We start from the raw sequence: 10748 nt of genomic DNA, 5'->3' as shown, positions 1-10748 counted from the left end.
GATGGAGGAAGTGTAAAATTCGGAGACGATTCAAGGGGCAAAATAGTTGGCGCTAGAACAATTCCTTTCAATAACAATTGTGACATTACTGAAGTATATCTCGTTGATGGCCTAAACTACAATCTCTTGAGCATAAGTCAACTCTGTGACTCAGGATATGAGGTAAAGTTTAAGAGAACAGGGTGTGCTATTGAAGACGAATCAGGTAAGATAATTCTTCCTGGAAAAAGGTATGGAAATATTTATATACTTGATGGTTTTGAAAAGATAGATGGCCACATTTGCTTATCCTCTATGTCTGATGATCCATGGTTATGAAATAGAAGACTTGGCCATGCTAGCATGCATTTGATTGAAAAACTATCCAAACATGATTTAGTTATTGATTTGCCTAAACTGAATTTCTCTAAAACTCATATTTGTGATGCATCTCAAATGGGTAAGCAAACCAGAATTCCTTCAAAAATAAAGATATAGTATTTACTTCAAAACCTTTGCAATTGCTTCATATGGATTTATTTGGGCCTACTAGAACTGCTAGCATATGAGGTAAGAGGTATGCTTTTCTTATTGTTGATGACTTTTCACGTTTCACTTAGGTAATCTTCTTGACTTATAAGGATGAAGCCTTAAGAAATTTTAAAGTTTTCTACAAAAAGGTTGAAAGATAAAAGGGATATCTGATCTCAAAAAATTCAGAGTGACCATGGAGGAGAATTTGAAAGCAGAGCTTTTGAAGACTTCTGCAATGATCAAGGATACACTTACAATTTTTCTGCACCACGCTCACCACAGCAAAATGGGGTTGTGGAAAGGAAGAACATAACTCTCCAAGACATGGCAAGAACCATGCTACAAGAACATTCATTACCAAACCATTTCTGGGCAGAAGGCATAAATACTGCTTATCACATCCTCAACCGTTGCCTCGTAAGGCCAATTCTAAAGAAGACCGCTTATGAACTCTGGAAAGGAAAACGTCCAAATATCAGTTACTTCCATCCCTTTGGAAGCAAGTGTTTTATTTACAATAATGGTAAAGATAATCTTAGAAAGTTTGACCCAAGAAGTGACGAAGGTATTTTTCTTGGTTACTCATTAAATAGTAGATCTTTTAGAGTCTACAATAAACGTACTTTATGTGTAGAAGAATCTGTACATGTTATATTCGATGAAAATAATCCCTTGGTCAAGAAAGGAACTACTGCAGGAGATGAAGATCAAACTCAAGAAGCTCAGGACAAAGGAAAATCACAGGAGTTGACTAGCATATTTAGGGTGATCGAGTCAACTGGAGAAAATAGCAGCAATACTCCAGACCCATAAGTCAAGTCGACTACAAATATAATTCGACCAAATGAATGGAAAAGCGAACCCAAATATCCTCAGAAATTTATTATAGGGGATCCAAACGAAGGAATGATAACTAGGGCTACCCTAAAAAAGAAAGCAAATATTGCATTTATTTCTCAAATTGATCCAAAAAAGGTAGAGGAAGCACTGAAGGATTCAAGCTGGGTGCAAGCCATGCTGGAGGAATTAGATCAGTTCAGCAAGAATCAAGTGTGGAAACTAATACCTAAACCTGATAATGTACTTGTGATCAGAACAAAATGGGTATTTAGAAACAAACTAAACGAGGATGGAAAGGTCATAAGAAATAAAGCGAGACTGATTGCTCAGGGCTATTCACAGCAAGAAGGAGTCGACTATGATGAGACTTTCGCCCCAGTAGCTTGTTTGGAGTCTATAGGAATTCTTCTGGCATACACATCCTTTAAAGGATTCAGGCTATTTCAAATGGATGTTAAAAGCGCCTTTTTGAATGGATTTATCGAGGAAGAAGTTTTTGTAAAGCAGCCTCCAGGCTTTGAGGATTCAAAATTTCCATACCATGTATACAAGCTTACCAAAGCACTGTATGGGTTGAAACAAACTCCACGTGCCTGGTATGATAGGCTGAGTACTTTTCTTATTGATCATGGCTTTACCAGAGGTGAAATAGACACTACTTTGTTTATTAAACGATCATCAGAAGGTAATCTCATTATTCAAATTTATGTTGATGATATTATATTTGGTAGTGCTAACCCTCTTATGTGCAAGGAATTTTCAAATCTTATGCAAAGCGAGTTTGAAATGAGCATGATGGGTGAACTCACGTTCTTCCTTGGGCTACAAATCCAACAAACCGAAGAAGGAATTTTTATTTGTCAGACCAAATATACAAAAGAGCTGATTCAAAAATTTGGTATTAACAATGCAAAATCAATTGGCACTCCTATGAGCCCCGCTACAAATCTAGACAAAGATGAAACCGGCACGCTAGTTGATGAAACCAAATACAGGGTTATGACTGGATCACCGCTATATCTGACAGCAAGTCGACCAGATATTATGTTCAGCGTATGTAAATGTGCCAGGTTTCAGTCAGCTCCCAAGGATCATATTTGACTGCTGTAAAGAGAATCATTTGATATCTCATTGGAACTGTATCTCATGGATTGTGGTATCCTCACTCTAACTCTTTTAAATTAGAAGGTTTTTCAGATGCTGATCTTGCAGGTGATAAAGAAGATAGAAAGAGCACTAGCGGCACTTGTCAAATACTAGGAAAGGCATTAATATCCTGGAACAGTAAAAAGCAAGCATCAGTCGACTTTTCCACTACTGAAGCTGAATACATTGCTATTGGATAGTGTTGTGCACAACTACTATGGATGTCTCATCAATTGGGTGACTATGAGCTTTCGTTTAAACCTATACAAATTTTTTGTGATAATTCTAGTGTTATTTGTCTTTCAAAAAATCTTGTGCATCATTCTAGAGCAAAGCATATAGATATTAAACATCATTTTATTAGAGATCATGTTCTTAAGGGAGATATAGAAATAGCCTTTGTTGGCACCTCTGCTCAATTAGCTAATATCTTTACTAAGCCTTTGTTAGAAGAAAGATTTTGTACTTTGAGAAAATTACTTGGCATTATTTGGTTTTCTAATAACTCTTAGGACCTATGTGCTCAATTACTTTTAAAGTGATATAATTGTCCTTTTCCCACGCATTTATTATGCCTCCGATTTTTTTCCCTATTTTTTCACTTCGTTCACATCAGTTCGCAGTTCGAAAATGGAAAGCCAATCATCACGTCTTCTCAACTAACAACTTTTCCTTTTCTGTATTCAACCGTCAAAACCCTCTTCTTAAGTTAGAAAACCCTTTCAGTCACTCTTATCTCCATATTCTCTCCAAAACCTCGAGCAAATCCCCTCTTCTACAATGGTGAAACACTCCAAGAATCCCTCTGCCTCCACCAGAAAAAGTACCCGCTCTAAGGTGAAACCCCCTTCTGCGCCTCCTGAGCAAGTAGACCTAGGGTCTGATCACTCTGAAGGCTTTGCCTCATCTCAGGGTGATTTCTCAGAACACTCCCAACTTCTAGGAGAAAAAGCCTTGGGCAAACAACCCATGGAAGATCCTCCCATTTCATCCACCCCAAAGAAATCAAAGGTTGATTTCTCTGCCTCACTCGAGTCGGACCTAAATTTCTGGGATACCCCAAATAGGGATCTTTTCATTACTCTTAAGGACAAGCCCATCGCCCATGGAAGGGTCGTGGATCTTGATAATATGGAAGACCTCAACTGTAAGGTTAAAGAACTCTTTGTTTATCAAGGGTGGGAAAAATTCCTCTCTATTCCTCCGCCTAAGGTATATGAACCCCTGGTCAAAAAATTTTATACAAATCTTCGCTCTAGTAAACCATATAAGCTAGAATATCTAGTGCTAGGTAAGCACATTGTTCTTGATTGTGCCTTGTTTGACTCTCTTTTCCAATATCGTTGCTCTGGTTTCCCTACTCTTTTTAAAAATGTGTGGCCTGAGGATTTTGAAATTTCTTTTTACCAAGCAAAACAGTGCATTGTTGAGTGTCCCTCTGAAATTCTTCCAAACCAATTGGGCCCTAGTGATATAAGTTTTGAAATTCGGGTTCTGGCCCATATTGTGGCAACCACCCTGCTTCCTCGTACTGGTTCCTTTTCAACTTTCTCTCAAAGGGATACATTCTTTGTCTACTGCCTCATCACCAAACTCAAACTCAAGCTTTCCTCCTGGGTCATCAATTTCATGATAGAAAGTGCTGAAGACCCCACTAGTTTACCCTATGGCATGGCAATCACTCATATTCTGGAAGCCCATCAAATTTCTCTATCCAACTATCCCTTCATTACTGTCTCCAAGTCCTATAATTCTAGAGCTTTTGCTACTATGGGCTATGTGAGTATCAAGGGCTCCTGGGTTAAGAAACGTGAGACTGAAGCAAAACAGGCCCCTATGGAAACCAAACCTTCATCAGCTGTTCCTCCTACTACTCTTGTCAGTTCTGAGCTTAGTGAGAAGCTTAGCTCTATTGACTCCAAACTCTCTGACATCAAGAATCTTCTTTCCGCCACTCTGTCCACTATGAGTGATATTCATGCTATTTCAAAGGAAACAGGGTCTGACGTGTCAAAAGTCAGAGTTGCTATTCTCAAAGTAAGGGAGAATGTTGTCAAAGCCTTCAAGGAGGTTCATGACAGGCTGGATGGTCTAAGTGTTGCTGCAAATACTAGCTTCGAACAGTTAAAGGAAGCCATCTGCAACACTCTTAATTATTTTCTCTGCCACTAGTGTGGATGTTTTTCAAAACTATGTTTTTTTGACATCTTGTTTTGGTGGTATTGTGGGTTGCGGTTTAAGCCCTTGGATAATTCTATTTTTTTTGCTACTGTGGGCTGTTTCACCAGCCGCTAGATAATCTCTTTACCTTTTCTGCTTTACTATTATCTATGTTTCCAATCCCTCTTTGCTGATGACAAAAAAGGGGAGAAAAAGCCTATGTTATTTTGCTTATGTTATGTGTATGTGTATAGGTACAAGTCGACTATGCATCTATCTGTGTATGTGTACAGGTCGACTGCACACATTTTATATGTGTATAGCTAGCATATATTGTATACTGTACAGGTACAAGTTGGTACAAGTCGACTGCACACATTGAGGGGGAGAGTCATGGACAGGTCAAGTCGATTGCATACATTGAGGGAGAGTCAAGTCAACTAGTAAAACACAGGGAAGTCGACTGGTGTTTACTTCTTTACCTTATTATATTATTTTGCCATCATCAAAAAGGGGGAGATTGTTAGATCATGTTTTAATGATGCAAATAATATACATATGCATGAAATCAAGTTCAAGAAGTAAAGAAGACTGCTGGAATGGTTCATGATGTAGAAGGAAAGAAATCAATCAGCATGTGATCAGCAAATCTGGATTGGTCTCATAAATCTAGGCGCAATCTAATCAACAAATCAATCAGCGATAACAATGATTAGCTGAGCTGGAAAAAATCGAATAAGCCTTGGACAAAGGCACAAATCATGGGCAGAATCACAGAAGACTAAAGGATACGAGAAGATCTGGGAAGCGACCTCATTTGGAAGATACAACAATCAAGGAGAAATCAAGTGAAGCAATCCTCTGCTGAAGGAAAGCAATCAAGAGAAGCAACGACTCATTCCTTATTCTTGGAAAGAATCAATTCTTTCCAAGGATCAAATCTCTTTGGTTGTCAAGCCTCTACCATCCATCAAAGTATTTATACACCCTTGTAAAACCTAGATTAGACATACTTTGATCAAACCAAATCACTCTCTTCATTTTACTGCAAACAAGCATTGTAGTTCACTAAGATCTGTTGTGTAACAAGTCAGGGATAGAAAGAGAGCACACAACTGGTGAGCCATTGTATCAAAAATGAGTGCTAGAGAAACTGAGTGATATACACCACATCTGTACTCGGAGGAAACTCATTTACTAAAGAGAACTCCCTTGCAACCCAAGGGGACTGGATTAGGATTCACATTAAATCCGAACCAGTATAAAAATCCCGGTGTTTTTAATTCCTGCAATTATTTTCTGCATTTTACCTTCTTTTACCATATCTGCTAAATTATCATATTCAGTCGACTACTCAAGTTATAAGTCAACTTATAAGTAATTAATTTTAAGTATTTGCAATTCACCCCCCCTGTACTTTCAGGGTAATTGTGGATAGGCTAACCAAGTCAGCTCATTTCCTTCTTGTGATGACTACCTATTCTTCCGAGCAGCTGACTCGAGTTTATATCCATGAGATTGTCAGACTTCATGGCGTGCTAGTATCTATCATCTCTGACCAGGGTATGGAGTTTACATCACAGTTCTGGAGAGCCGTACAACAGGAGTTGGGTACTCGGGTGGAACTGAGCACAACATTTCAACCTCAGATGGACGGGCAGTCCGAGTGCACTATTCAGATTCTTGAGGATATGCTCTGTGCGTACGTGATGGAGTTTGGAGGTTCTTAGGATCAGTTCTTGCCACTTGTGGAGTTTGCCTACAACAACAGTTATCAGTCCAAGATTCATATGGCACTGTATGACGCTCTGTATGGTAGGCGGTGTCGGCCCTTAGTGGGTTGGTTCGAGCCGGGCAACGCCAGATTATTGGGTACGGACTTGGTTCAAGATGCTCTGGAGAAGGTTAAGGTGATTCAAGATAGACTTCGCACAGCCCATTCAAGATACAAGAGTTATATGAACCAGAAGGTTCGCGATGTTTCATTTATGGTTGGAGAGTGGGTCTTGCTTCGGGTTTTGCCTATGAAGGGCATTATGAGGTTTGGAAAGAGGGGCAAGCTGAGCCCAAGGTTCATTGGTCCCTTTGAGGTGTTGCAGCGAGTTGGGGAGGCTGCTTATGAGGTTGTCTTACCTCCTAGCCTAGCAGGAGTCCATCCGGTATTTCATGTTTCGATGCTCTGAAGGTATCACGGCGATTGATCTCACGTGTTGGATATTAGCTCAGTACAGTTGGACAAAGATCTATCTTATATTAAGGAGCCAGTGGCTATTTTGTACAGGCAGGTTTGAAAGCTTAGGTCAAAGAACATTACATTAGTAAAGGTTTAGCAGCGGGGTCATCTGGTCGAGGAGGCCACTTGGGAGACCGAGCAGGATATGCGCAACAATTATCCTATTCTTTTCACCACTCTAGGTATGTCTCTATGCTCGTACAAGGATGGACGACTGTTTTAAAAGGGGGAGGATGTAACGAACCGGCCAGTCATTTTGAGAGTTAGAGACCTAATCTCCTTCTTTTTACGCTATTATGACTTGCCTAGAAGATTCATTTTGGTTTTTGAAGTGTTTTGGGACACTTAGTCCCTAAATGGGGGTTTAAGCCTAAAGATTTAGACCGTAGTTGGAACAGTATGAAAATGGCTCCGAATGGAATTTTGTCGATTCTGTTAGCTCTATTGGTTGATTTTAGGCTTAGGGGCGTGTCCGGATTGCGTTTTAGAGGTCCGTAGCTCATTTAGGCTTGAAATGGCGAAAGTCGAATTTTTGGAGTTTTGGATCGGTAGTGGAATTTTTATATCGAGGTCGGATTCTGATTCCGAAAGTTGGAGTAGGTCTGTAGTGTTTAATATGACTTGTGTGAAAAATTTGGGGTCAATCGAACGTGGTTTGATTGAAGTTTCAAGTTCTTTAAGTTTGAATTGGAGGGTGATTCATGAATTTAGCATTATTTGATGTGATTTGAGGGCCCGGCTAAGTTTGTAGGGTGTTTTAGGACTTGTTGGTATGTTTGGTTGAGGTACCGGGAGCCTTGGGTGAGTTTCGGGTGCTTAACGGATCATTTTGGACTTTGGAAGTTGGCAGATTTTCTGGTATTTTGTTACAGAGTTTTTCTTTATCGCGCTCGCGATGGAGTTCTTGCGCTCGCATAAGGCATCTAGGAAGGGCAGCTGGATTGTTCTTCACGTTCGCGAAGTGGTTCCCACATTCGCGAAGCTATGGGATACTAAGGCTATGCATTCGTGACCAGGACCTCGCATTCGCGTAGAGTCAATGGTCAAATGGAGTTTCAGGTATTAAGCCTACGCGTTCGCGAAGAGGATTCCGTGTTCGCGTAGGGTTAGCCAGTGTAAGGTTCGCATTCGCAAAGGAGGAATTTATGGTCAACATCTTTTTGTTCAACGCAAACGCGAGGCGTTGGCGTTCGTGAAGGAGGAATTTATGGTCAACATCTTTTTGTTCAACGCGAACGCGAGGCGTTGACCACTTTCGCGAAGAAGAGAACACCTGGGCAGATATAAACTTTTAAAAAACGAGGGTTAGCCATTTTTTATGAAATCTTGAGTTTGGGAGCTCGGATCTGGACGAGATTTTGAGGTATTTTAAGAGATATCAATTGGATAACAATTCTTAACTTGATTTTGGTTATATATCCCACTAATCTATTATTAATTTATTATTTAATTTTGAATTTTGGATGAAAAATTAGAGAAATTTGAGAAAAGTTCTTAGGCCGAAATTTGGGGCTTTGATCGAGATTTTGGTATTGAATTTGAGTAAATTTGGTATGGTTATACTTGTGAGCGAATGGGTGTTCGTATTTTGTGACTTTTACCCGATTCAGAGACGCTATCCCAGAGAGGCTTTTTGGGCGTTTTTCGAATTTCTTGCCTTAGCTTTGATTTCGTTAGCTTGATTAGTTTCTTATAGCTATATTTATATTATGTAATTGATTTTGGTTAGATTTAGGCCACTCGGAGCCGGATATTCATGAAAAGAGCATTATTACGAATTGATTTGGCTTGGTTCGAGGTAAGTGGCTTGTCTAACCTTGTGTGGGGGAACTCCCCTTATGATTTGGTACTGACTGATATATGAGCGCCATATATGTGAGGTGACGAGTACGTACACGGACTATTTGTTGTAAAACTCTATTTTTTCACTAAATTATAACATGTTTTCTCCTTGTTTAAATTACACTAGCATATGTACCATCCTGTTTAGACTAGAAAAGCATGCCTACATGTTTTAACTGCCTATTTGAACTTTGTGCAACATGTTTAGTAAAATTACCTGATTTTCTTTGATTTGAACTTAATCTAAACTGTAGATTTTCTTGTTGTGGCTGTTATTTATATTGGTTGAGCTGCATATTTACTTTGGGATTACGGAACGATATTCCGAGATAACACCTTGTACTGCATATTTACTTTGGGACTACAGAACGGTATTCCGAGAGATCCTCCAATACTGTATATTTACTTTGGGACTACGGAACGGTATTCTGGGAGATCCCCCTGCACATTTACGTTTGGGACTACATGATTGTATCCCGGGAGATCCCCTGTTGCTATTACTGTGTTCTGAGCTGTTGACTTTCATTGAATTCTATTCCTGTTAGATTTCTGTATTTATTTTATTGTAATATTTCTTTCTGTCTTATTTCATTATATTTATACCAGTAGGGCCCTGACCTGATCTCGTGACTACTCGATAGAGGTTATGCTTGGCACTTACTGGTTACCGTTGTGGTGTACTCATGCCCTTTCCTGCACATATTTTTCGTGTGCAGATCTAGGTACTAGTTATCAACCTCGAGTCTAGCTGTGTAGTTGTTGCCTCATGAGACTTCAAGGTACAACTTCCCGTGTCCGCAGACTTCAGAGTCCCCTTCTATACCCTTGTGTTAATTTTTCCCTTGTTTTCTTCAGTCATGAATGTATAGAGCAGTTAGAAACGCTTAGAAGCTTGTGACATTGCGACATTTCGGGTTTTGGGAAAGATGATTATTGTATATGCCGAGTGGCACTGCTTCCGCTTATTAATTATATCTGTTAGTTGTTATCTTTGTGATTTCATTTTATTTTCGCAATATTAGGCTTACCTAGTCGTAGAGACTAGGCGCCGTCACGACAGTTCACGGCGGGAGAAATTGGATCGTGGCAGGACTACCTATAAAATTTTATTGAAGTTTTATGGGTTATTAAGGGGTAGTTGGATAAGAGATCTGGCTGGGGTTGAGAAAAAATGTGAAGAAAGAGAAAGACAAAATAGTAGCTACTGTTGCCAATTTTTTTTGGCCTACATGTATCAATGCTAATTATCTATAGAAATCAATATCCCAACATTTAATTGCTTACTTCCTAAAGTTTACTTTCATATTGGCTTCAGAAAGATGAGTAAATACTGTCATATAACATGTGTGGGACTTTATAATCAAGAAACTCCATTAACAATCTCTCACACATACTTTTAAATAAAATCAGTTACAAATCTTAATTAAAAATATAAAAGAAACCACACCAAATGCTATGAATTACAAAAATCAGATTGTATATATATTACACAGATCAGAGTGTATAAATTGCACAAATCAGTTACAAATTAATATGGTCATGAATTACATGAATTAAATTATATATGTTAGTCTACCGATTCCTCATTGATATATTTACTCCAAATTGTGGTAATTCTTAAGAATTATCTTGGATCATTAATGTAGTAAATGCATGTAGATGTAGTTTTTTTCTTTGATACCACTGATATTTGGGCTAATTTGTGCAATTCTATTGAATATATATTATTTCTCACCAGTACAATTGACTAATAACTTTATTTATCGAGGCTTAGAAAGAGGAAAAGAAATAATTTAACTTTATTATTTGTTGCAATAACAACAACAAACTCAATATAATCTCATAAGTAGAATTGAAGAAAGTAGTGTATACGCTAATTTTATCCGACCTTTTTTGTCTGTTGCGCTTGCTAGAATTTGAATCCAACCTCCTTTTTGATATATATCCCACTTCTTTTGCATAAAGAAGTAATTTATTGTAATATATATATAACTTAAATCCTAAGTCAAATTGA

Source organism: Nicotiana tabacum, chromosome 1, assembly GCF_000715075.1.
Source record: "Nicotiana tabacum cultivar K326 chromosome 1, ASM71507v2, whole genome shotgun sequence".
In the NCBI taxonomy this organism is placed as follows: domain Eukaryota; kingdom Viridiplantae; phylum Streptophyta; class Magnoliopsida; order Solanales; family Solanaceae; genus Nicotiana; species Nicotiana tabacum.
The sequence above is the reverse complement of the archived record's forward strand: the minus strand, read 5'-3'. Positions refer to the sequence as shown.